At 37.6% G+C, this 27,617-nt stretch overlaps 1 long non-coding RNA gene and 1 pseudogene across 6 annotated transcripts; one reads left to right on the plus strand and one right to left on the minus strand.

Moving 5' to 3' along the window:
- LOC118355902 (uncharacterized) lies at positions 1-22,802 on the minus strand. 6 transcript variants are annotated; one of them, XR_004819260.2, is made up of 6 exons: positions 22,710-22,802; positions 22,499-22,574; positions 20,154-20,230; positions 11,295-11,525; positions 5,609-5,693; positions 1-1,576 (listed from the first exon to the last, which is right to left on the minus strand). It is a non-coding gene; the product is annotated as an uncharacterized LOC118355902 (long non-coding RNA). The 6 variants fall into 6 exon arrangements; XR_004819256.2 differs by having other exon boundaries at positions 22,499-22,611; positions 22,710-22,796; XR_004819258.1 differs by having other exon boundaries at positions 1-498; positions 1,351-1,576; positions 22,499-22,777.
- Positions 20,709-26,915, plus strand: LOC112677801 (MICOS complex subunit MIC26-like; annotated as a pseudogene).
- The last annotated feature ends 702 nt before the right edge of the window (positions 26,916-27,617 follow it).

Raw genomic sequence — 27,617 nt, forward strand, 5'->3', positions numbered from 1 at the left:
TTTTGAAGAAATATTTGCACGCCCATGTTTATTGCAGCAGTATTCACAATATCAAAGACATGGAAGCATCACAAATGTCCATCAACAGATGAATAAAGTGTGGTGTCGATACACCTTCTTTTTATTCATTTTAAAAAGAAGGAAATCCTGTCACATGCTACAACATGGATGAACCTGGAGGACATTATACCAAGTGAAATAAGTCACCAAAGGACAAATATGGTATGATTCCACTTATAGGAGATACTAGAGTAATCCTCAGTCACAATCATGATTCCAAACTTCCCGTTACAGTTGTGGGAACAGTAGAATGGTGGTTGCCACGGGCTTGGAAGAGAGAGAAATGGAGAGTTGTTTTTCTGTGGGTATGGAGTTTAGTTTTTTAGTTTTGCAAGATGAGAAAATTCTAGAGGAGGACATGGCTGGCTCAATCGGTGGAGCATGTGAGCCTTGATCTCAGGGTTGTGAGTTCAAGCCCCATGTTGGGTGTGGAGCCTACTTTAAAAAAAAGAAAAGAATTTTAGAGATCTGTTACACAACAACATGAGTATAGTTTACTGAATCATACACTTAGTTAAATTTTATATTATATATTTTACCACATTTCTTAAACTGCAAAAAAAGTGATAAAAGATTTTGAGACATTATAAAAATACGAAAAATAAGCCTACAGAGATATAAACAAATAAATTGGAGAGTGAATTGATAAAGAAAGGGATATTTTCATGGTTTCAATATCTTCTCACAAACTACTTACTAATTGTAAAGGGGAAAACATTTTTTTATAGTGAACACCACTTGTGGACACCACCATAATCAAATGATCAAGGGAATATTATTAGTAATGGGACAAACGGATACCATGTGCTACCTGAGAGGATGCATTGAGAAGAACACAGTCTCATATCTGTTATATTCCTGCCAAAGATACATAACCTGAATCTAGTCATGAGGAAAAATCAGAAAACCAAAATTGAGGGACATTTCTACAAAATAAGTTACCAAGATTTCAAAATTGTCAAGATTGTAAAGTCAAAAAAGGACTAAGGAACTGATCTAGCCTAAAGGACTAAAAAGATGTGACAATTGAAGTCAGTGTGACTGTAAACTGGTTTCTTTTGCTCTAAAAGACATATGTGGGATAATTAGTGAAACTTAAATGGGAGCTGAGGATCAGATAGTAGTAACCTATTACTGTCAACTTTCTGATTTTGGTTGTGGTAATATAAGGAGAATGTCCTTATTTGTAAGAATACACCTAAAGTGATGGACATAAGTTCAGCAATTTATTCTCAAATGATTCAGGGAAACAGTTTTTATAATATTTTTTCAATTTTCCTGTAACCTTACAATTATGTAAAAGGAATTTAATGGTGTATTTGAGCTTTATCAACTTTTAGAAGAAAAACATGTTGCATCCTCTTTATGATTCGGTTTCCTCTTCAAATCTTTGAAAATATATTCCACAGCCCTTAAAAATGTCCTTGAACCCCTGTGGCAAAGTTTGAACACCTTCATCATGGGTAGATCATCTAGTTGGCAGGTATCTTTAAAATACTTCATCTGTGAGAGGAATCTGAAAAGAATACAAATAATAGTTGCGAAATAGTGAACCCAAGTCAGCAAATCCTAGAAGCCATATTTTCTCCAATGAGATTTTAAAAAATAGCTAAACAGAGCACATATTGTGTGCTTATTCATGTTTTTAAAGAACACTTTGTTCACACCTGTTATTACAGCTGTGTTGTTATACAACTGATCACAAATGTCATTCGAAAGTAAGTTCAAATCATCCAGAACTTGCTTCACTTTGTTGAGTGAAGCCACAGCTAGGTAGTTAAAAATTAAACCTAGGGTTTTCTATCATAACTATTACACAAAGTCAGCAATTGACCAGGGTCATCAAATCTGAAAATTTCCAATAATAGCCTATTAACTCCTGCTAATTTATTCATTTTTAACCACCTAATTTTATACATATTTTCCCATTTTAAATTAACTCATAATAAGGCTTTTTGGATAAATACTAAAGTTGCTTTTCTCATTTTAATATTTTCTCAAATGCTCATGGATTAAAAACAGCAATTATTTTTGATGACTTTTATGACATGTTTGTTATTTAAGAATGCCGCTGTTCATTATGAGCTTTGAAGGGAAATTCTCTAATTTGCTTTTAAAATTTTAATAGCCACAACTATTAGCACTTCAAAACAATGCTTAATGTTCTTTCTTATCTGTGTTATAAGGCTTTGGCCTAGTGCACTTGAATGAGAACACAACGGAAAAAATACAAATTTCTTCCTAATTTGACACAAAGTAGTGATATCTACAAAGATAACACAAAACTTATGCAACAAGGACAGTAGTGAAAATCTATTAAAATTAGTCATTGCACAAGAAAATCTTGATATGCCTTGAAGTCTGACAGCTCATTTATATATTAAAAAAAAAAACCTTGATAGACATTATGTCAAATCTGGACACCCTTCTAACCATCTATTTGAAATTATTGTGAAGATGAAACTTTTTTGATATCTTTTATAGCAAAAATAAATTTTGATCAACCACTTTAGAACAAAGATTGGACTTCCTTTCATTTCCCACAGGATATATTACAAAGTCTCTATCATCCGAAGAGGTAATCACATAATACACACTATGAAACTGTAGGGAGGAGGGGGAGTCTTGTGAGAGTTTTCAGCCAACATGGACACATCCTCAAGTATTACCTATTCACAAACAAAGTAAAATGCATCAGGTGTGTTTGCATAAGCCTTCAGGATTTTGAGGGGTTTTCTCTCCCCCTTTTAATGTGAAGAAAGGGCAACATTTTTCATTATTTCATTTATTATGCAACTGCTCCTTTTCATGAGGATGCAGTGAGTACCAGAAGATGAAACAACTACACCTGCCCACCATTTATGTAGTAAGAGGAACAACTTGGTATATGACTCCTTCCTTAGAGGTCTGCGTCAGTTAGGACAGGTTAGGTTATGCTGTCGTTACAAATCCTCGGTTCTCAGTGGCTTAAAAACAAAGGTTTTAGGCAGCCCCGGTGGCTCAGCAGTTTAGCGCCGCCTTCATCCCAGGGTGTAATCCCGGAGACCTGGGATCGAGTCCCACGTTGGGCTCCCTGCATGGAGCCTGCTTCTCCCTCTGCCTATGTCTCTGCCTCTCTCTCTCTCTGTCTCTCATGAATAAATAAATAAAATCTTTAAGAAAAAAAAAAAGGTTTTTTTCTTATTCATATTCTATGCCCATGCTAGATCCCTGCTCCTTGTTCAGGGACTCAAATTGGATGAACACCCGTCTCTACCATCAACAATTTACAATGGCAAGTCAAATGGGGCTCAGCGTTGTCTCACACTGGCAATTACATGTCGCTCTTGTATTTCATGAAGTTTCATGGTGTATTAGTTTCCTATTGCTGCTATAACAAGTTACTACAAATTTAGCTCTTTGGACAACACAAATTTATTATCTTACAGCTCTGGGGATCAAAAGACCAAAATAAGTCTCACTTAGTTAAAATCAAGGTGTCTCTCCTGGAAGTTCTAGGTTTTTGTCTGTTGTGTTTTCCCTCCTCCAGCTTCCAAAGGTTGCCCACATTCTTTGGCTCATGGTCCTATTCCGTCTTCAAAGCCAGCAATAGCCAGTTGAATCATTCTCACATCACATCATGCTCACATGGGCCCTTCTGACCCCTTCTTCCATATTTAAGAATCCTTTTACTGCACTGGGCCCATCTAGATCATCCAGGATAATGTCCTTATGCTAAGTCATCTGATTAGTGACATTAACTCTATGTGCAACCTTAATTCTCCCTTTCCGTGTGTTATAGCATATTCACGGGTTCTAGGAATAAAGATGTAGACATCTCTGGGGACCCATTATTCTGCTGGCCACGTGATGAGTCAAGATTCAAGGTGGATGGAAGTGCAAGTCTGCCACTTTCCCGGAGGGAAGAGAAAAAGTGGAATATTTGTAGACATCCTTAATGATTTCCACAAAGACCTTAAATTTACATAGTAAATTTAAAGTGACTTAGTCAATAACCATTTATTAAGGCAGAGTTTTGTGAAGCATTTAGAACAGTGTCTGGCACATAGTAAGTACAATATAAATGTTGGTTAAAATACATGATTACCCATGTGGGCAGTCTAGGTGACTAAGCTGGTTAAACATCCAACATGTGATTTCAGCTCAGGTCTTGATCTCAGAATCAGGAGTTCAAGGCCCACGTTGGGATTCATGCTGGGTGTGGAGCCTACATAAATGAATGAATGAATGAATGAATGAATATCCATGTAAATACAGTAGACCCTTGGGTAACATGGAGGTTAGGGGCACCATTGACTCCCCCACAACTTAGTCACTAGTAGCCTGTTCTTTAATGGAAACCTTACCAATGACATAAAGTTGGTTAACATATTATGTGTGTTATATGTATTGTATATGATAGTCTTAGAATAAAGTAAGCTAGAGAAAAGAAAATATTATTAATATAAGGAAGAAAAAAGTATGTTTACAATACTGTACTGCATTTATTGAAAACAGTTTGGGTATAAGTGGACTCTGCAAAGTTCCAACCCTTGTTTTTCAAGGGTGAGCTGCCGTCTTCCCATCTCTGGCCCCTGGAGGAAGAGATAGAGAGAGACCCAGAAGGTAAATTATGCAGTGCAGTGAGTGGGTAATGGGCTGAGCTATGCACAACCAGCAGGGTGGGTGGCCCTGGATCCTCTGCTTCTGTTTGTTTCCATAGTAATCCTAATAACTTGGAATATTGCTGAAATTCTACTGTCTCTCACTTTCAAGATGTTCAAATTGGTTGTGATTCTCCTTTTTCTACGTGTTGCTTTTTGGAAGTTCACAAAACCCAAGCCTGTTTATTTGAGATTTTTCTGTTGTATGCTAGGCCAGACATGATTTCCTTTCATGTGATATTTTCTGTGGTCTGTGTTAGTTTAGTTCTTCCTTTGTCTTCTTGTGCTTTCGTGTGAAGAAGATGCCCTGTTTATGGAGCCTTGGTGTCTTTCATGTATAATGCATTCTTAAACTAATTCCAGCTTCTAAAGCTTTGAGAACAGTCTTCTAATGCACGTGCCTAATTTTTCTTCTTATGTTAAAAGAAGCAAATAAAACCCCAAATATTAAAGCACCTTTTAGCTACTGTTTTAATTGTCTTTTCTTTTTTTTAAGATCGATCTATCTATCTATCTATCTATCTATCTATCTATCTATCTGAGAGAGAGTGTGTGTGAGCAGGAGGAGGGGCAGCGGGGAGGGGAGAAGGAAAGAATCTGAAACAGAGTCTGTGCTGAGCATGGAGCCCAATGCGGGGCTCGATCTCATGACCCTGATATCATGTCCCAAGCCAAAACCAAGAGTCAGATGTTTAACCAACTGAGCCACCCAGATGCCGCCTGTTTTAACTGTCTGACACATTTCACAACTGTGGCTGTTTTTCCTTCTAACATTCTACATACACTCTGGATGATCTCATCTACTTCAGCATTTTCAGTTATTACCTCTACATTGATAACTCTCAAATGGTTCCCCTTATAGTTAAGATCTTATATCCTTCAGTTTTTTATTGAAGTATACTTACCATACGGTGTTATGTTAGTTTTAGGTGCACAACATAATAATTCTACACATTACTCCGTGTTCATCATGATAAGTGCAGCCACCATCTGTCACCAAACAACGATATTACAATTTTATTGACTATGTTTCTATGCTGTACTTTTCATCTCTGTGACTTATTTTGAAACCAGAAATTTATACCTCTTAATCTTCCTTATCTATTTAGCTAATTCCACCCTGCCCCACTTTTCTTCTGTCAACCCCCAGATTGTTCTTTATATTTAAGAGTCTGATTTTCGTTTATTTGCGCACTACCAACAGTGTCTTGTCTTGTCTTTTGGTACTACCCATTCTCACGGGTGTAAGGGGATGTCTCATCATGGTTTTGATTTGCATTTCCCTGATGATTAGTGCTGTTGAGCCTCTTTTCATATGTCTTTTGGCCATCTGTATGTCTCCTTTAAGTCCTCTGCCCATATTTTAGTCAGATTATTTGGGATTTTTTGTGTTGAGTTGTAGAAGTTCTTTATGTATTTTGGATATTAACCCCTTATCAGATATATCATTTGCAAATATCTTCCTTCATTCAGTAGGTTGCCTTTTTATTTTGTTGATGGTTTCCTTAACGGTGGAAAAGTTTGTTTTTTTAACACAGTCCCAATAGTTTATTTTTGCTTTGGTTTTCCTTGCCTGAGAGGTTATGTCCTTTGATTTTAAGGTGAGAATAGTCAATACAGTTTTGTCCATGACATAACAGGATACGAGTTGACCCTCGTACCATAAAAAACTGGAAAACTGAACAAATACTTTTAAATGACTATTTGAGACATTGGACAACAAGCAATCATTTCTCTAAGTTAGAAAACTAAGAGTGACATCTGCCTTTCGTTTCCCAAGGCCAACTGGAGAGCACATCTTGTTTCGTTGACCTTCTTAAAGTTTCTGGTATCTCTTTTGATCTTATTTCATCTTTTTATTGCTTGTCTTACTTACCAAAGTCTATGAATTGCCTTTCCATGACTATATGCCAGCCCTTTGTCTTTTCCAAATCATTCTCCACACTTAGCGAAGGGCGCACCATATCTGACATGTAGTAAACCCACACAAAAGTTCTTAAGTGAATAGATCATGTAACTTCCTCTTCCATGGTTACTCATGGCAGTAAGAATAATAATAACCTTTAGGAGATCCTGAACAATGAATGAAAATTATGGACTCTGTCCCTAGAAAAATGTACGTTATGCACATATAATATTTTTCAGAGTTTCAAAGAGGTTCCTGGAACTCCTGATGCTCATATAAAATTAAGAGCATTATAGGACAAAACAAACTCTTTAACCTGACCCTTCATCATCTGACCCTCCTGTATTTCAGAATCTTCTCTGGCTGTGCCCCCTTTTTGTTCTGTATTCTAGCCACATAAACTACTGGCATTTCATTAAATGAATTGAGCTGTTTAAAATCTTCATGTATTCACCTTGTGCTGTTTCCTTTGCCTGGAATAACACAAGATGTTATTATAAATATTTTGACACTCTATGCCACAATATTAAATCCTTAGTTTTTATTACCAAACATTTAATATCACAGATATCTGTGATAATGAGCTATTTTGGGGATGGGAGCAGTGAAAGATGGAGTGCGGATCAATATCAATGTGAAGCTAAAAAATGCGATTAGAATGGCATTTTTGGTATATTACTTCTAAATTAAAAAGATGTAATGAAATTATTTATGAAAGCGATATGAAAATGTTTAGGCAAATATATCTAAACTTTTACATGTGAAGACAGCTATTGAGTTCAACACCAGGGCTAGAAATCACTCTTTAAAAAATTTTTAAATTACAAATGATATTGGCAGCATTAGGTACATTTCTGATGGGAAAGAGCTATTTTGACATGCATTTGACTAATCCTCTGGTTTCAGCTGTATTCTTTTTTTTTTTTTTTTTTAATTTTTATTTATTTATGATAGTCACACACACAGAGAGAGAGGCAGAGACATAGGCAGAGGGAGAAGCAGGCTCCATGCACCGAGAGCCCGACGTGGGATTCGATCCCAGGTCTCCAGGATCGCGCCCTGGGCCAAAGGCAGGCGCTAAACCGCTGCGCCACCCAGGGATCCCTCAGCTGTATTCTGACAGCTAGAAAAAATTTTCCCAGATAGTCTTGTGACTACGCATTTCAAACCTTGTTTCTCTTCTTATACCTATATACTTATGGTGCCAAATGTAGTAGGACATGTTCATTGTGCGATATAACTTCCATCCCCGCACCTTCTTATTGCAATGCCAGATGAATTGGCACTGTGAGTAATAACAGTGTCTCTGGAAGTCATTTCAAACACCAGGTCAACTAGCAATAATTTAACTGTAGGATGTGACGGCTATCAACATAACCCAACTACAAGTATCTCTTCAGTCTACTTTCTCTTAACAACATCTCAAAAATGTTTACAGCCAGATTCCCCCTTACCCTCCCCCACACATCACATAAAAGGGGAAGTAAATGGAGGGGAATTTGAAGTGGAAAGAACCAGCAAGATTAACTGTTTGAAGTTAACATATCTCACTTTTGCAAATTTTATAAAAACATATGACAATGTAAACACATTATTAGCGTCCCTATGAAGGGCCCAGGTAAATGAAGGGTTTCCAAAGCTTAAACTTCATCAACTTTATAGTAAATCTGCCTATTAATACTGTACATGCTACAAAAGTCAAAAGGTGCAAAAGAATAATACAATGTAAACTTTTTTCCAAACTATTTCTCAGCTGCTAATTCTCTTCCTTGGTGGCAATAAATATATCCAGTTTCCTGAGTCCTCCTTGAAATACTATGCATGGATAAGTGTTTAGTGCTGAATATTTGATCACCTCCCCGCCCCCATGTTTTCTTACACAAATATTAACATTACATACAATGTTTTGCACCTTACTTTTTTTTTAAAGAAGTTTTATTAGATATATTCACATACCATACAATTTATTCATTTAAAGTGTATGGTTCAGTGGTTTTTAGTATATTCAGATAGGTATATCCATCACCAAAGTTGATTTCAGGACATTTTCATCACCTCAAAAAAAGAAATCAGATACCCTGTAGCTATCATGCACCTATCTGTTAACATCTCTTCCTGCCCGTTCCTTCACAACCACTATTCTACATTTTATCTCTTAATGTATTTCCCTGATCTGGGCATTTTATATGAATGAAATCATATAATATGCAGTTCTGTGACTTGCTTCCTTCACTTAGCATAACGTTTTCAAGGTTCACTCTTGTATCAGTACTTACACTAATCAGCACATGTGTAAGAATTTAGTAATTTGTGTCTTCTTGCTCTTTTACTTGCTTAGTCTAGTAGAGATTTATCAATTTTATCGATCTTTTCAAAGAACCAGATTTTGATTTTGTTGATTTTCTCTATGGTGTTCTTGTTTTCAATTTCATTGATTTCTGCTCTAATTTATGTATTTTTCCCTCTGTTTGCTTTAGGCTTAAATTGCTCCTCTCGTTTCCTAAGGTTGGAGCTTAGATATTTTATTTTAGATCTTCCCTACTAATATATATGCACATTATGCCATTAATTTTTCTTTAAGCACTGTTTTCACTACATCCCATAAATTTGGTAAGCTGTATTTTTTATTTTCATTTAGTTGAAACTGTTTTTAAATTTCTCGTGAGACTTCTTTTTTGACTCGAGTGTTATTTAGAAGTGTGATGCTTCACATTCATTTTTGAAAGATATATTTCTGGGTAGAAAGTACTAGATTGACAATTTTTGCCTTTTAGTAGTTTTTTATTTTTTCACACTTTAAATTTTTTTTTAATTTAAATTCAATTAACATATAATGTATTATTAGTTTCAGAGGTAGAGGTCAGTGATTCATCAGTCTTATGTAATACCCAGTGCTCATTATACCACATGCACTCTTTAGTCCATCACCCAGTTACCCCATCCCCTACCACTTTCCCCTCCAGCAATGCTCAGTTTGTTTCCTATGATTAAGAGTCTTGAGGGACACCTGGTTTCTCAGCACTTGAGTGTCTGCCTTTGGTTCAGGTCATGATCCCGGGATCCTGGGATCAAGTTCCACATCAGCCTCCCTGAAGGGAGCCAGCTTCTCTCTCTGCTTATGTCTCTGCCTCTCCCTGTGTCTCTCATGAATAAATAAATAAAATCTTAAAAAAAAAAAAAAAGTCTCTCATGGTTTGTCTCCCTCTCTGATTTCATCTAGTTTTATTTTTTTCTCTGTTCCCTTCTGATCCTCTGTTTTGTTCCTTAAATTCCACATATGAGTGAGATCATATGATAATTGTCTTTCTCTGATTGGCCTTTTAGTAGTTTAAATATGTTGCTCCAATGTCTTCATTGTTTGTATTGTTTCTGACAAGAATTCTGATGTCATCTCTAGTCCCTGTTTGTAGCAAGTCTTTTTATTTGGCTACTTAAGAAAAAATAAAAAACAGCTTTACTGAGACACAATTAATATTTCCATGTGATACACTGATTTAAAATGCATCAAATGATGGGCATTTGAGTTGTTTCCGTGCTTTGCCTATTATGAATAATACTGCAATGAACATTTGTGTACAAGTTTTTGTGTGAACATGTGTTTTCATTTCTCCTGAAATAAAACCTAGGAGTTGAATTTCTGGGTCATAAGGTAACCTTATGTGTTTAACCTTAAGGAACTGCTAGACTATTTTCCAAAATGATTGCACCATTCTACATTCCTACCAGCAGTATATGAAGGTTCCAGTCTCTCTAGAATATATTTATAGTTTGAACAAATAACAAAATTGCCAAAATGATCTTACAGAGATTTTATCAATTCATTCTCCCACCCGTAATGCACAGGGGTGTCCACACCATTGCCAATATAGGTTTTTTTTCAAGATTATTTTTGCCTTTGGCAACGTGATCAAAAGTGGTATCGTTTTCTAGTTTTAATTCACATTTCTTATAGTGTCATTAAGCATCTTTCCATAGTTTAAAAACCATGTATATTCCATTTTCTGACAATTGTTGCTCATTTTTTATTGGATTGTTGGTCTTTTTTTTTTTTACTGATTCATAAGAGTTCTTTATAAATTGGGAAGATAAGTGCTTTATCTAGGGTGTAAGTAGCAAATATTTTTCTGGTTTGTCATTTGTCTTTGTCCATAGTGTTTTTTGCCATGCAGAAAGTGTGTGTGCGTGGTCAAATTGATCAATCTTTTCTTTTAAGGTATTTTAGTTTCCACTTAGAAATGTTTTTTATTTTCCCATAATTTATTTTAATCCTTTTTTCATATTTAACATTTATGTATTTAGTCTATCTGTAACTTAATTTTATTATAAGGTATGAGTATGGATCCAACTTATTTTTTTCCAGATGGCGCTTCAGTTGTTAAAATGCCATCTCTTCTCCCGTTGATTTGAAATGTCACCTTTACCATATACTAGATTTTCACATGGATATATATATATTTATAAACTTTCTATTATATTTCTTTGATCTGTATGGCCAGTAATATTGTTTTAATTATTGTAATATTAGAATGTATTCTACTATATTATCAGGTTAATTCCCCTTTCTTCTATTTTTTTTTTTAATTTCATGGCTGTTATTACTTTTTCATTGGTTAGTTACCTAATGCCATATAATAGATTGCCCCCAGAACCTAGTGATTTAAATGATAAACAGTTAGTAATCTCACCAGTTTTGTGGGTCAGGATCTTCACAGAAGCTTGGCTGGGTTCTTCTGGTGCGAGGTGTTTCGTGAGGTTGTAGTCAAGATGTTAGCTGAGGCTGGAATCATCTGAAGGCTTGATGGGGGCAGAAGGATTTACTATCAAGTGGGTTTTGGCAAAAGGCCTCAGTTTTTCATTACCTGGACCTCTCTATAGGCCTTTTAGAACATCCTCACAGTGTTGTGGTTGATTTCCTCCTGAGCAATTTAAAAAGAGAAAGCAAGAAGGAGGCCACATAACTTTAATGACAGTCTCAGAAAGAGACACACTGTCACTTTATCACAGTCACTTAGAAGTAAGGATAGGAGAGTTAAGCTGCACTTCTTAAAGAATTTGTAGACATATTTTAAAATAACCAAAAAAAATAAAATAAAATAACCACTCATTTTTCTGTACAAATCTTAGAATTAGTTTTTCTTTTATCCAAAAATTAATATTAATGGATATAATGTAATAATATTATGGTTAATATTAATATTTTTATTAGAATCTAGGGGATCCCTGGGTGGGTGGCTCAGCGGTTTGGCGCCTGCCTTTGGCCCAGGACGCTATCCTGGAGTCCCGGGATTGAGTCCCACATTGGGCTCCTGGCATGGGGCCTGCTTCTCCCTCTGCCTGTGTCTCTGCCCCCCCCCCCATGTCTATCATAAATAAATAAATAAATAAATAAATAAATAAATAAATAAATAAATCTTTAGAATCTATTTTGATTTGCAGGCAGCAGAACTTATTTTCTTTTTAAAAAACAATTGTATCACTATTTTGCAACTTCTGTGTTCTTTTTACAGTCATAAAATAAAATAAGGACGACTAGGTGGCTCAGTTGGTTAAACATCTGACTTCAGTTTAGGTCATAATCCTGGGGTCCTGGGATCGAGCCCCACATCGGGTTCCCTGCTCAGCGGGGAGCCAGCTTCTCCCTTTCCCTCTGCTGCTCTTTCGGTTTATTTAAACCTATTTATCATAGATAAATTACATCTATTTTAAAGATTCATAGCAGCTTTTTTTAAAAAAAACTTTTTATTTTGAGATCATTATAAATGCATAGAGGCTTGCAAAGGATTGTACAGAGGAACCTGGTGCACTCTTCCTCTAGCCTCCTCCAGTGTTCACACTTTGCACAACTATAGTACAACACTAAAGTCAAGATATGGATACTCATACATTCTACAGAGCTTATTTAAATTTCACCAGTTATACATGTACTTGTGTTTGTGTGTGTGGCTCGATGCTATTTTTCTCACAGACACCATCACAACCAAGATTTTCAATTGTACCCATCACAAGACTCCTTCCTGTCACCCTCTTATAGCTACACCCATGTCTTCCCTATCATCTCAAACTCTTGTCAATCACTACTCCATTCTCCATCTCTTTTTTAAGGTTATTTCACCAATCTTAAATAAGAGAAATCATCTGGTATATATCCTTTTTAGATTGGCTCTTTTCATTTAGCATAATTTCCTTGAAGTTCCTTCAAATCTCTGTTGTGTATATCAATAATTTGTTCCTTTTTTATTGCTTAGAAGTAGTCCATAGTGTAGACACACCACAGTTTGTTTAAACATTCACCCTATAAAAGAAATTTGAGGGGTGCCTGGGAGGCTCAGTCAGTTAAGCATCTGCTTTAGGCTCAAGTCCTGATCCTGGAGTCCTGGGATCAAGCCCCATGTTGAGCTCCCTGCTCAGTGGGGGGGTCTGCTTCTCCCTCTGCCCCGCAACTTGCTCATGCTCTCTCTCAAATAAATAAAATCTAAAAAAAAAAAAAAAAAAAAAAAAAAACAAAACAAAACTGGGATAGTTAACAGATTTTTGCTATTAGGATTAAAGTTGCTATAAACACTCATGTACAAGTTCTTATGGAACTTTATCCCAAAGAAATGGGATAAATTTCTTTGGGATAAATACCCAAGAGTGGATTGCTGGGTTGTATGGTAAATCCATTTTTAATTTTGATAGGAATTGCTGGGCTGTATTCCAGAACGGCTATTATATTTCACACTGCCACAAGCAATGTATGAGTAATCAAGCTTCTCTGCATCCTTTTCAGTATTTGCTGTTACTGCTATTTTTGAGTTTTGCCATTATTATATGTATATAATCATAGCTCATTGTAGTTTTAATGTGTATTTCTCTAATGGCTAGTAATGTTGGAAAATCATTTTAGTGAGATCTTTAGGAGAGGAAAAGGTTTTTATTTTGATGAGGTCCAATTTATCTATTTAATCCTATTAACTGTTTTTGGTGTCAAGTCTAAGAACTCTTTACCTAGTCCTAGGTCTCAAAGATTTTCTTGTATATGCTTTTCTGTGAGTTTCACAGTTTTACATTTAAGTTCGCAATCCATTTTGAGTGTATTTTTGCGTAAGGTATGAGGTTTAAGTTGTGTTCTATTTTAAATTTTGTTTGTTTATTTATTTTTGGCTAATGGACATTCAATTACTCCAGGACCATTTATTGAAAAGGCTATGCCTCCTCCATTGAATTGCTTTTGCTCCTTTGTCAGAAATTAACAGTATATTTGTTTCTGTTTCTGGGTTCTCTATTCTGTTCCATTGATCTATATGTCTATCTCTTCTTCAATACTATACCAATCTTGATGACTATGATCAATTTTTAACAGCTATGTTTTCAGTTTGTACCTTCTTATTGCTTTTTTCCTCAAAATTTCTAAAATTACCTAATAAATAGATGCCATAAAGATAACAAATATTCTTTGATTTCTCTTATTCTTATTCTAGTATCAGATCGAGCAACTATGATAAAAATATTTTCATCTTATTCCTGCCTATTTGGATTTGTGGTTTATTCAGATAGTCTGGAGACTATTGTATATAAATACTATGGTATGTGATATATTCAAAGTCTGGAATTTTTCTCAAGAGGCTATTAAATTCATAGGATCATGAGATCAGACATATAAGCACTAGAATAGTCTTTAATGCACTGTAAGTGCTCAGTTTATATCAGTTTAATTGTTCTGGTTACTTTATAATAACTTATTTTTATTGTTTAAAAGGGAGAGAGAACTGAAGGGAGGAAGAGAAGGAGCTGTCATTTCTTGACTGTTTAAACTTTATTGTAATCTTCCTGATATGATTTCAACAAAGCTACAAAGTAAACATAAGTACTCTCAGTGTATACAGGAGGAAATTGAGCTTCATAGAGGATGAATAATTGGCCACAATCATAGAGACAGGTGCAGCTTCTTAATATTTCTTTTGGAGAAGTTACTTACACAAATATGTATGAGGCATCTGGAGCCAAGTTTATATCACTTACAGAAACTGTGGACTCTGTTGGTGCTAATTCAGCCATGGATAACTTCTTCATGGTAGTGTGAGGTTGAAAAGAAAAAATATTTATCAAGTATCTGGGTTTCATAACTCTATATCCTGAATGGTGTCCTGTCTTAGCACTTGGTAAACCACCTTTGACATTGAGTGGTGTTTTACCAATTAAGGCTCTACTTGGTCACTTTAACAGAAAATTATGTTCTATCTTCTATAAACATCTTTTTATTTGATGTTCAAGGAATCCAAGGACACTTATTTACTCTAGAGTATCTGTCCTATTTACCTCTACTTCATCTTGAAGTTGGACAACCCAGACAACTCAAGAAAATAAGTTGTTCATTGTAGCTGTTGCTAAACCTTAGTCCTTCTTGAGAGGAGGCTAACAAACTGTCCCTTTCACCAGTATGGAAACCAGTTGTTGCTGAAACATGTGGAAAGCTCAATCAAGGGGAATAGATTTTCTGCTGTCTTCTTGTTGCTGGGATGCTGATACATGGTGACCTGTGATTGATGCCCTATGGAATTCAAACTAGGACTCCCTTTCTTCCAGCTGCAGAATAGGAATGTCTATCCCTCAACACTTTGACCCCTAACAAACAGACTATTCTTGTTCCCTGCTCTTGCCCTCCCGCCTCCAACATGGTCTAGAATGGCTCCTTCTTAGTAGGGCTTAGTAGGGCTGTAAGCCTTACTCAAGCAAAGTGCATCAAATGTGACTGTGACAGAGAGAAACAAGTGCTGGATCACCCAAAGAAAAAAAGTGAATCATCTTTCAGAAGCTGCTGAGGTGAGAGTGGTGTTGACAAAGGAGGGACTATGAAAGAGAGATAAGCACTCATAAAGCCTGTACTAATATGACAACAACCAGGATAGTGTATTTTTTTTAAGATTTTATTTATTTATTCGTGAGAGACACAGAGAGAAAGAGGCAGAGATACAGGCAGAGGAAGAACCAGACTCCATGCAAGGAGTGCATGTGGGACATGGGACTCCATCCCCATCTCGGTACTCCAGGATCACGCCCTGGACCAAAGGCAGACACTCAACCAATGAGCCACTCAGGTGTCCCACTGGGATAGTGTATTAATCATGTTTTTCTTTTTTGAATTTTCTGATGGTTTGACATCTTGGGGGCCTTGCTGGGTGGGGAGAGACTGCTCCTCCCAAGGATAGCTAATTACTAGGTATAGTAAATTGCTTGCCTGGGAACATACCTTTCATATGCAGACCTACTGATCCAGCTCCCATACTCTCAACCTTTTCCTTTATCTAACCCTCACACACCAAGCCAGTATTTCTCCTGCTCTAAATCACCCCAGGGCCAGGTATCAACTACAGACCGCCCCATTGCCCACAGCCCACTGAAATTATTCAAACAAGCCAATCCAAGATGTTTATACCCTGCCTCATTCCTTCTTTCTTTTTTTTTTCATTCCTTCTTTCCTGTGGAAAGTACAATAAAGACTCTAGGTCATGCTTTCCCCTCACACAGCCTCCTGACAAGGGTGCCTTCCCACTGTGTCCTTGCATGGTGTTATGTGCCCCTCCTCTTGGGAACTGAATAACAATAAAATCTTTCTTTCTTTAAAGATGTTGTTTACTTGAAAGAGAGAGAACACAAGCAGGGGAAGGGGCAGAGGGAGAGGGAGAAGCAGACTCCCTGCTAGGTAGGGAGCCTGACTCAGGGCTCAATCCCAGGACCCTGTGATCATGACCTGAGTTGAAGGTAGATGCTTAACCGACTGAGCCACCCAGGAGCCCCAACAATAAAATCTTTCAATGGCATTAGCCTCTCAATATCTTCATTCAGTCACCTCCATAAATTAAAATCCTGCAGATACGATCAAGACAGATGGGCACTTTTCATATAGAATCCCACTGAACTCTCACATCTACCAGGAAACGGAGGCTCAGTGAAATGAAGACCCTTCATGAGATTCCACAGTTTTAGTTCTCCAGAACTTTGAAGAAATAAATTCCTTTTGTTTTGTAGCCACCTAGTCTATAGTATTTTGTTATGGCAGCTAAGCTAAGGTAGCCCCAAACTTATTTTTTCACCTTGGCAAATTTCTTTTCCTCTTTTAATCTTCTTTTCCTCTCAACCTTAACCTTCTTTTCCTCTTAACCTTGAGCTACCCATTTAACCATACATTGTAAATTTATTTGTAAAGGCACAATTCTCAAATTATTAAGAACGTATCTCAGTTCTGCTTCTTATTTAGTTGTAGACAGTCACGAAAGACTGGCAATCTCATGTTAGAAGCCAGACATAGTTTTTAAAAATGCTTTAGAAAGCTGAAGACACAGGAACATAGAAAGAAAAGAAACTCTGAAAGTGATGAGTCCTTCCTAGGAGGGAATATAACCGATAGCTACTCCCATCACTGGAGCAATAGCAGGAAAAAGAATCTGCCATAGATGGATGTCAGGAGAAACAGACTAAGTTTTAGTCAACATTCCATGGCCACATATGGGCTGCCATGATGATCAAAATTCCAGGGACACCCAGCCAAGAGCAAGACTGCATCCACCCAGTTCACTCTCCCTTATGGGTCTTTCCTCAGGGGCAGCAAGCAGAAAGTTAGGAGGAGAGAAAGAAAGCTAAAAGAGGTCCCCTCCTAAGGTGTATGAAGTCTCCTGCAAGTTCAAAGTAGCCACGTTCTGGAGTCAAGAGGAACAGGCCAGGAGAGTGGAGAGAAATTCCCAGAAGCTACTCCAGTGTCCAACTATGAAAATCTGGAGATGAGTCAGGAGTCTTCACAAGCAATCCAAATCTCCAACTATGAAACCTGGAAACTCAGCGGGTGGGCTGGGAGAAACTGCTCTGAGGTGTTCCAGGCCTTTATGGAGAGAAGGGCAGCTGCCCTCCAAAGGCTAGGGGATAGGCAGCAGGACTGAAAGAGATCTGTGAGCACAGAAGAAGAAAGCTAGCCTGAAAAACAAAGAAACTTCCTCAGCAACCCAATGACTGTCAAGGAGATAACCCCATAGTTCTAAAAACTGACAACATGGTTATGAAGCCCAGGTGGTTTTCTAGGATCTTGTTAGCTTTCAGATCCCCGGCTCTGCTGAAAAGAAAGTCCTGATCCCACTCTTAACATCTGAAGCCAGTGGTGAACTGAGTCACACAAAAATCATAACACAGCCAGACACAGTTCAACTACAGATCAAATTAATTTCCAATAGCCTGACAGAAAAGAGATGCATCTGGAAATAGTCCTTAGTGGCAATGACTACCCAGAAAGAAATCTATTTTCCTTGAGATTACATTTTTTAAAATTTTTATTTATTTATGATAGTCACACACACAGAGAGAGAGAGGCAGAGACACAGGCAGAGGGAGAAGCAGGCTCCATGCACTGGGAGCCCGACGTGGGATTCGATCCCGGGACTCCAGGATCGCGCCCTGGGCCAAAGGCAGGCGGCAAACCGCTGCGCCACCCAGGGATCCCGAGATTACATTTTTATATCTAGTTTTTTTAGTAAGGGGTGTGTGTGTGAGGTGGTGCATATGCAAAAAAAAAAAAAATCAGTTTGGGTTCACATTGTGCAATATCATCATATATAAAAATCATCCAAAAATGAATTATAGACCTAAATGTGAAACTTAAAATTGTCTAGAAGAAAACAGAAGAAAAGCTTTGGACCTCAGATATAAGACCGAAAGCACAATCCATAAAAGTACAAATTGATAAATCATCAAAATTTAAAACTACTCTTCTTCAAAGACCATGTTAGGAGACTAAAAGACAAGCCTAGATCTCAGACTAGGAGATAATATTTACCAAGCAAATACCTGATAAAGACTTGTATCTAGAGTATATAAAGAACTCTCAAAATTCAGCAATAAGAAAACAACCCATTTTTTAAAATAAGCAAAAAATTTCAGCAAACACTACCAAAGAACATGTACCAAAGATGGCAAACAATCACATGAAAAAATGTTCTATATCACTAGTCATTAGTCTGCTAGAAGATTCTCTCTCTCTGCCTCTGACCTTCCCCCTGCTCTTGCTCTCAAATAAAAATAAATAAATAAATAAATAAATAAATAAATAAATAAATAAATAAAGTTAAACAAACACCTACTATGTAATCCAGGCTTTCTAATCCTGGGTATTTACCCAAGAGAAAGAAAATATATGTCCACACAAAGACTTGGACATGAGTGTTCATAACAGCTTTTTTTTAAATAACAAAACATTGGGAAAAACCCAAATGTCCATCAACAATTGAACAGAATAGCAAATTATAATAGAGCCATTTGACTATTGATACATGCAATGATAAGGATGAATGTCAAAGTAGGCATGTTGACTTAAAGAAGCTAGACAACAAAGAGTACATACTGTGTGATTCTATTTATTAAAAAACTCCAGAAAATGCAAATTTATAGTGGAAACAAATCAGTGGTTGCTTAGAAATAGGAAGGTGGGGATGAGGAGAAAGAGATTACAAAGGAGCACAGAAAACTTTTGGAGATGATGAATAGGTACACTGTCTTCATGGTGATTGTTTCGTGGGTGTATATATATATATATGTCAAAATCCAATTTGGAAATTAAATATGTGAAGTTTACTTTATGTATGCTGTACCTCAAAAAAGCTGTTAAAAAAAAAAGCATTGAGGGAGTCCCCTGGGTAGCTCAGTCAGTTGAACATCTCTCTGTTTGCCAAGAGATGGGGAGAGTACAATCCAAGTATATGATCTCATTTTCCTATTTGCAACAATTTTTTCTCTCCTTGTGATTTTACAGAGCTAATATACAGATTGAAATCCCTGGTTTCTAGTTCAATGAAAGAAAATTTAATGGCATTGGCATAAATGAAAAGATTGTACAGAATCTTAAACCCAAAGATCATACTCAATAAAGAAATGAAATCAGAATACTCTTCTGGAAAGAGGAAATCAAAATGGGAACATGTTCATCTCTTTGCAAATAAGACTACATTTTATCATACATTGGAAGAGTCAGTTCAGTATTTCACCATAATTTCTCAATGTTGAACCCCCAATTGTTGTGTAAATTGAGAAAAGATTTTTGTAACTTGACCAAAGTGGGAAGGAAAATACTTGTTTATAATGTGAAACAGGGAAGTGAGATCCAGCCAAAGTTCTAACTGTATTTGCACCGGCAACTTAAAGATGGCAGGAATGATAGTGTACTCGGAAGGTATTCACAAAGAATCAAAAGCCATCCAGAATTATTCTATTAGTTGTTCACATACCAAGCATACTGATTTTTGAAATATCCTCTAATTATTCAATGGCATCTAAGAGGTGTTAGACCAACCTCTTAGAGGTAACTCATACTTTAAAAATAAATGTATAAAATGGGTTTGCAAAACTATATCAGGAACTAAAATTATACAAGGGAGAGACAAAGAATTTATAGCTTTGTCAAGGGGTGAGAATCGGGTCTCAATATTTAGTGTCTTCTCTTTCCATTTGAATTTTTATAAGGTAGTGTGGTACACCAAAAAGGCCATGGAAATGAGCTGAGTCTAATTCCCAGCTCGGTCACTTACCAGCTCTATTTCTTTGGGCAAGTGGGACACATATTTTCTCTTCTGTAAAGTGGAAATAATACCTACTTCTAAGATCCCTGTAAAAAAAAAGTATGGGTAATGTTTATTTAGAGTGATCATTCAGGATCCCTGGGTGGCTGAGCAGTTTAGAGCCTGCCTTTGGCCCAGGGCGTGATCCCGGAGTCCTGGGATTGAGTCCCACGTGGGGCTCCCTGCATGGAGCCTGCTCCTCCCTCTGCCTGTGTCTCTGCCTCTCTCTCTCTCTCTCTCTCTCTCTCATGAATAAATAAATAAAACCTTTAAAAAAAATAAAGCGATTATTCAAACCTCCTAAATATCTCTTGAGCCCTCTATTGTCTTCATTCCCCACCATTGTCAGGATCACCTGTCAGTTCTCTAGCAACAGTCCCTGAGTCCAATCTAGCATGATTTTTAAAAAAGATTTTGATCCTGTTACTCCCCAGTTTAATACTAACAAATAGTCTCCCTTTGTCTTTTGCAATTATGTCCTAAGTCTCAACTGTCTTTGGGATTAAGTACCAGTCTGGCCCTGCTCACCCCTCCAGCCTCATTGCTCTTTGCTGTATTTCACCAGACATCCTGGCACTTCTTTCAGCGTCCGCATAGCAGATTTCAGAAACAGCAGGCATGGAGGCAGAGAAGAGGGTGAGTGCACAATTGCCTCTGTAACTGGAGGTAGACTATATGGCAGACCTTATTAGGCTAGTCCTATTTATTAGACTTAGTGATGGTTCAGTATCAGTAACTCACGCCTCTGTGATAGAGCCCAGGAACTAGAGACTCGTATAACACAATACTGGCACTACAGTAGAAATAGAAAGTGTATGCTAAATAATATTTCCTTTCAGTATGAATCAGTTAACTCACTTAAAACATAGCAATAGCAAGGCCATAGAGTTAATTAAATGCAAAGTTAAATGATTTCTAGAGCTCGGATGGTGTCAGGAGACCCAAGAAAGAAATTATCTTGCTTATTTGATCTCCTTGCGAAGAGCAGGAGCTTAAAGTATGGGGATACTGAGAACTGAAAGAACAGAAAGTGGTCACCAAGCCATGGGGGAATAAATACACTCTTTTGGATTAGGCAAACCCAGATTATTTACCAGGGACCTACACATTTGGAGGCCAGCAAAATGCCACCTTTGGATTGGGAAAGGCCTGCTCCTGGGGCAGGAAATGTACCCAGAGGAAACCACGCTGACCTGTGGCCCGGCTGCTGGACTTGCAAGGAACAGTTGCTAGGGATGCTGACTCTGTTTCTCAGGCTGTTACACATTAGATGAAGCCCCACTAGTTAAGTGAGAAATTACTTTACCCTAACCTTTCAGCACCTGCCCCTGGAGAACCTCATGGTGTTGTTCCCCCTCTACCTCCAACCGCTTTCCTCCCATCTCTCCCACCCCTGTGTATTCTCCTAGGAGCCAGCCTGCCACAGCAGAGATGAAACTAGGTCCTCTGCACCCCTGGGCCAGACTCCACAGACATATCAGCCGAGTAAGGAAGTGAGTACAGCTACTCTGATCATGGTCTCCCAAGGTCCTTACCAGCTTCAAGGAAATAGCGGTGCTTCATTGGCAAGTGATTACTCAACACCCTCTGACCAAACCCATACCAGTGCCTCCCTATATTAATACAAACAGGATTTTTTTAATTTTAATTAATCTATTTATTTAAGTAATTCCGACCCCCAACATGGGGCTCAAACTCATGACCTTGAGATCTAGACCTGCATATTCTTCCAAGTAAGCCAGCCAGGCACTCTAGTACAGTTTTGATTCACCAATGTCAGTTACTTTCTGAGGTTAAATCTTTTTTTTTTTTTTAACCTTTTATTTGGAACTAATCTCTGCACCCAATGTGAGACTCAAACCCACAACCCCGAGATTAAGAGTCACATACTCTACCGACTAAGCCTGCCAGGCATCTCTGAAGCTAAATCTTTTGATACAGTTTTTTATGTCCCTCATGTACTAGTGAGGGACAATTAGTTTTTAGTTATTCAATACTAATAGAGAAAACAAGATTGCAGGAACAACAGAAAAATAGTGGTGGCATAAATTATAGTGAGATAAGACTATAAAGACAGACAGAGAGATCTCAATAGCCTGAGTCACTGGAAACCAGAAAGAAAGAAAGAAAAGAGGAGAGGAGAGGAGAGGAGAGGAGAGGAGAGGAGAGGAGAGGAGAGGAGAGGAGAGGAGAGGAGAGAAAGGGAGGGAAGGGAAGAGAGGAGAGGGGAGGGGAGGGGAGGGGAGAGGAGGAGAGACTGAGCCACTCAGGTGCCCCTCAATTTCCCTGTTTTCATTATGACATTGTACCCTTACCTTTAGCTGTGCCTTGAGTCTTAAGTGTACAGTCTCTCTGGCTCATCCTCCCAAAGAGAGTCCTCCCATTCTCTTTCTGGAATTGTAAAAGGGCAGTGATCTGATTTCCTGGCCTGGGAGAGAAGATCTGGAAGTTTACAGCTTTCTGTATAGACTCCCAACCAACCTTCCTGTTCATAGCATTGCCATGCGGTCCTGCCTTCATAGTTACCTAGTCTTTTCCAGGTTCTAGGGCAAGAGTCAGCTTGCTTGTCATTGATTTCCCCTTCTGCAGGCATGTAGGTGTTAGCTTTTTTCATCACACTAACTTACTTACCACTCACCTCCTCTCTGTATTACAAAATTGTAATATTGTAATCTAGTTTTCTTTTACTGTGCCCTTATTGGTTTATACCTTTTAAAACTCGTTTTGTTGGTATTTTAATGGGATTTGGGAAGGGAGCAAAGGTATATCTGTGTGTCCATCCCACCTATAGCATATTCCTTAGAATATCTTAAATTCTGGCAAATCTTTTCCTTTTAAGGATAATTTTAATTTGGGGAAATAGTCAAAAGTCTGAGAAATCAGACTGTTGGACACATGATTAATTATTTTTTCTTTATCATGGGAAACAATTAGGAAGAATAAATTATGACTATTGTCCATTATAATCCAACAAAATAATCTGAGATTCATAATATTTTCCCGAAATGATAAAATGCACATATTGCATTTTGTATGTGGTACATACAAAATTTCGAGGAGAAAAAAAAATCTCTGCTGTTTTATTTTATTTTATTTATTTTTTTCTGCTGTTTTATTTTTAAATAACTTGCTCATTAGACCTACTTCAAATGATATGATAGGATTATGATTAAATGTTATAACTGCCAATAATATCTGCTCCAGGGGAAATAATTAAGAGGATCAAAACACCTCTTTCCTGTGAAGTGGTCACACAATGTCATGCCATCTGTTTTATTCAGGATGTGGTATAAGCAAATATTTCCATATTATAACCAACCAAATTATAACTGTTCAGACACACCTGAAAAGATAAATTAATCTCATAGTGGAAAGTCGAAACTAGCATGGCTAATAGCTAGAGTTCTTTAGCATTGACATGAGAAGAATATAAAGAGAACCAAAGATTACCTCTTTTAACTGGTTTCTCTCTCTTTGGGTCCTGAAAAGTATGTATTATTAAAGAATCAAAATTAGGCATACATCCTTTTCATTTGACAATGTTTCTCATATAATTTTACATAGCAAATAAACCTAAATGGTTTAATATTTCTCTATTAATAAGGACAGAGAACAAATCTTTGAGATTTTTCAGGGACCCTTGGGGAAATCTCAGTCAGTTTAAGGTCAAAAATACTTTATTTAAAATTTGATTTAGGGATCCCTGGGTGGCGCAGCGGTTTGGCGCCTGCCTTTGGCCCAGGGCGCGATCCTGGAGACCCGGGATCGAATCCCACGTCGGGTTCCCGGTGCATGGAGCCTGCTTCTCCCTCTGCCTGTGTCTCTGCCTCTCTCTCTCTCTCTGTGACTATCATAAAATAAATAAAAATTTAAAAAATAAAATAAAAAAATTTAAAAAAATATAATTTGATTTAAGGAAGTTGTAAAAAAATTTCAAAAGGTTTGAACAGTGATTAAGATGACAGATTACTGGGATCCCTGGGTGGCGCAGCGGTTTGGCGCCTGCCTTTGGCCCAGGGCGCGATCCTGGAGACCCGGGATCGAATCCCACATCGGGCTCCCTGCATGGAGCCTGCTTCTCCCTCTGCCTGTGTCTCTGCCTCTCTCTCTCTCTCTCTCTGTGTGACTATCATAAATAAATAAAATCTTTAAAAAAAAAAAAAAAAAAAAAAAAAAAAGATGACAGATTACTATGAAACAATATTTACTTACTTATTTAACCAAACTTTCAATAGATTTCAGAGGCAAAGACAGAAAGTAGTGCATCTGAGGAAAAAAGCACTTTTCTCTTTTAATATTGAGAAGCCTCAGTCTTTTTAAGTAATCAAAGACCTGATAAAGAACATGAAGTACAGGCAGTTATCCTAATAAGACACAGAATCTTTATTTTCCAGGCAAGTTATTTATCTAGTAAACAAAAATCTTTTACAATAATCCAAGAAAACTTTTTTTAACAGAGAGAAAATTAAATTCCAGTTTTGCATAGACACCCTGATGCTATTAAAGCTCACATTTAAAAACCTTATAATAAATTCACTTATTTTTCACTAGCTTGACCACACAAGATAATAATCTCTCCCTTCTCCCTCCCTCCATTCCTAGTGCCTCTCACTCTCTTTTCCTAAATTTGTATGTCTATTTTGGTTTTGTCCTTTATTTTTTTTTCTAGTCTAAAATAACCTTTTTTTTTTTTTTAGAGTTTATTTATTTATTTATGATAGTCACACACACACACAGAGAGGCAGAGACACAGGCAGAGGGAGAAGCAGGCTCCATGCACCGGGAGCCTGACGTGGGATTCGATCCCGGGTCTCCAGGATCGCGCCCTGGGCCAAAGGCAGGCGCCAAACCGCTGCGCCACCCAGGGATCCCTAAAATAACCTTTAAATAACCTCTAAATTAGGCCAATTTGCTCTACTTTCCCCTTAACAAAAATACATTCTCGGGCAGCCCAGGTGGCTCAGCAGTTGAGCGTCTGCCTTCATCCCGGGGCGTGACCCTGGAGACCTGGGATCGTGTCCCACCTCGGGCTCCCTGCATGGAGCCTGCTTCTCCCTCCGCCTGTGCCTCTGCCTCTCTCTCTTTGTCTCCTTTCTGTGTATTCTCATGAATAAATAATAAAATCTTCAAAAACAAACAAACAAAAAGCAAACAAAACAAAAATACATTCTCATACCTCATTCCTTTCACTATCAAAAAACACACTTTATTGTCCCTGTATACTTTGCCTACAGTTTTTTTCTTTACCCTTATTATTTCCATATGTAGGCCTCATTTACATATATTCATTGGAATTCTTAATGTTTAGTACAGTCAATTTCCAACAGAAGCTAAGAAGTAAGCAGTTGTGAACTATCTGCGACATCCTAACATTGTGAGTAGGTTACCTATTTATGAACACACCACTTTGTAATTTCTACACGTGCATTTTCTTTTTTTTTCTGTCCTACAGTTATGTTTATTAAAAACTGACATAGGGACCCCACTGGAGCCACCTCTGCCAGCAACATGTTCAAGGTAATTCGGAGGTCTGTGAGGCCAGCCAGCCTGAGTCTGCTCCCCCTTAAAGTCTATGCATCACCTAAAAGGGACTCACCTCACAAAACTTCTGTGAAGGTTAATGAGCTTTCACTCTACTCAGTTCCTGAGGACCAATCTAAATATGTGGAGGAGCCAAGGACCCAGCTTGAAGAAAGCATTTCACATCTCCGCCTTTTTTGCGAGCCATATACAAGTTGGTGTCAGGAAATGTGCTCACAAACGAAGCCCAAGATGCAGAGCTTGGTTCAATGGGGTTAGACAGCTATGAATATCTCCAAAATGCACCTCCTGGATTCTTTCCAAGACTTGGGGTTACTGGTTATGCTGGCATTGTTGGACTTCTTTTGGCTAGAGGGTCAAAAATAAAGAAGCTGGTGTATCCACTTGGGTTCATGGGACTAGCTGCCTCTCTTTATTATCCACAAGAAGCCATCGTATTTGTCCAGGTCAGTGGGGAGAAATGATATGACTGGGGTTTACGAGGATACATAGTCATAGAAGATTTGTGGAAGGAGAACTTTCAAAAGCCAGGAAATGTGAAGAATTCACCTGGAAATAAGCAGAATGCTCCATCTCTGCCCATTTTAATCAGTTATAGGTAAACGTTGGGAACTCCATGCATTTTCTACAGAAGAATGGCAGAGAAGTCAGTGCTGAATGTAGTAAATTGGCTTTCTTCTTCAGGAAAAACTATACCAGGCTTCTTTGTTATCTTGGGTGATGCCATACTACCAGTGGACTAATCAGAAATCCTTTCACCTAGAGATAATGTCCAGCAGTAGAACTCCTCGTTCTCATGTTGCTATCTATGTACATAATTAAAATTCCAAATTAAAAAAATAAAAATAAAAAATAAAAACTGACATAAACAAAACCTGTACAAAAAATATCCCCAATCATGTATCACTTTGAAATAGTAACCTTGAGAAACATTATTGCCTGGGACCCCCCTCTTCCTCTTCCCAACCTCGGCCCCTTCCTGCAACAGCTTCCCTTTTTTCTTAGATTTCACCTTTGGTTCAACATCCCCAAGTCGTGTATCCAGAGATAAGCTCTCTGGTAAAATGAAATATTGAATGTTATTTTCTCAAATACTCAGTGTTTCCAGCTATATCAGGTGTCTGTTCTTCAAAGTCTTTTTCACAGCTTTAAGACTGTATTCATGCTGACATCTACACCTGCTATCGTTCCATGAACCTGTGTTCCATTCTTTAATTCAGTGGTTACAGTTTCGTGACTCAATTTCATCAAAAATCTTACAAGCTTCATCCTAGTGGCGCCGTCACTCTTTCAGTCTGTTAATGTACAAACCAGACTTCCCAGGCCCCAAAGACCAGGGGTATGAATGGCCCGAAATGCCTCCTCCTTGGGCTCCGACCTAAACACCACTGCACGTGCATTTTCATAGCTCATTTTTTTGATGTTGCAAAAAGAACACGTTATTATTATTTTTTTAGATTTTATTTATTCACGAGAGACACACGGAGAGAGGCAGAGACACAGGCAGAGGGAGAAGCAAGCTCCCTGCAGGGAACCCAGGACCCCAAGGTCACAACCTGAGCCAAAGGCAGATGCTCAACCCCTGAGCCCCCAACCCAGGTGCCCCAAAAGAACATGTTATTAACAGAAATATCTTCAGTTTCTCAAAGAACCTAAAAAGTTACACATATATGGCTTTTTCTACCATGTTGACATATATTAAGCAAATCATTTTTATTGTACGTTTTGTTCTTAGGTTGAATTTAGAATTTTATAGTCTCAAATATCTAGTAGAGATGACTTACACTAATTTGACTAGTCTTAATTTACATAAGTGCTTATATTTTTCTTTAAGCCAATTAATAGAGCTCTTCCACAAGTTAGTTTTGAGGACTACCATCCAGAGGGAGAAAA

The sequence above is a fragment of the Canis lupus genome, chromosome 10 (assembly GCF_003254725.2).
Source record: "Canis lupus dingo isolate Sandy chromosome 10, ASM325472v2, whole genome shotgun sequence".
Taxonomy (NCBI): domain Eukaryota; kingdom Metazoa; phylum Chordata; class Mammalia; order Carnivora; family Canidae; genus Canis; species Canis lupus.